This window comes from Eimeria mitis, genomic scaffold (assembly GCF_000499745.2).
Source record: "Eimeria mitis Houghton genomic scaffold, Emh_scaff2692, whole genome shotgun sequence".
Taxonomy (NCBI): Eukaryota; Apicomplexa; class Conoidasida; order Eucoccidiorida; family Eimeriidae; genus Eimeria; species Eimeria mitis.
In genome coordinates, this window is record NW_013571035.1 from 1,616 (window position 1) to 2,470 (window position 855).

General features: G+C 27.4%; 1 protein-coding gene across 1 annotated transcript in view; it reads left to right on the top strand.

Annotated features, from left to right (window-relative positions):
- The window catches only part of EMH_0057390 (jmjC domain-containing protein, putative), a gene marked incomplete at both ends in the record, with an annotated part of 7,366 nt that overhangs the window by 1,566 nt on the left and 4,945 nt on the right, over positions 1–855 (top strand).

The following is an 855-nucleotide window of genomic DNA, read 5'->3' on the forward strand; positions in this document are numbered from 1 at the left end:
GTGTATTACCTCAGGAGACGCGTCGCGTGGAGATGAATTACTCATCATTACCATCCGTGCCTGAGCTGCGTTTTCCTTCGCGTGCTGCTTTTAATATAAACCCTATTTCTTTTTTTGAATCTTTAAAAGCAATAGGAAGAGAATTTGGGGCTGTTAAGATAATACCACCAACAGATTGGGGGCCCCCTTTTGCTCTTGAGGCCCTCACCAATGATCAAGCTCTCTTTCATGTTCGTACACAAGAAGTTCATTCTCTTATGTCTGGAAAGGTAATTTATTTTATTTTTATTTATATTTATTTATTTGTTTTAATAGGGGTTTTATTATGTATTTATTTCTGTATTTATTTATATATTTTATTGTATATATATGTATATATAACTCACCATTGATCAAGCTCTCTTTCATGTTCGTACACAAGAAGTTCATTCTCTTATGTCTGGAAAGGTAATATATTTTATTTATTTATTTTATTTAATTGGGTGTTTTGTTGTGTATTTAATTATGTATTTATTTCTGTATTTATTTATATATTTTATTATATATATGTAAATATATATAACTCACCAATGATCAAGCTCTCTTTCATGTTCGTACACAAGAAGTTCATTCTCTTATGTCTGGAAAGGTAATTTGTTTTATTTATTTATTTTATTTTGTTGGGTGTTTTGTTGTGTATTTAATTATGTATTTATTTCTGTATTTATTTATTTATTTTATTATATATGTGTATATATAACTCACCAATGATCAAGCTCTCTTTCATGTTCGTACACAAGAAGTTCACTCTCTTATGTCTAGAAAGATTATATATATTATTTATATATTTGTAATTATATTATATTTGTATATTTA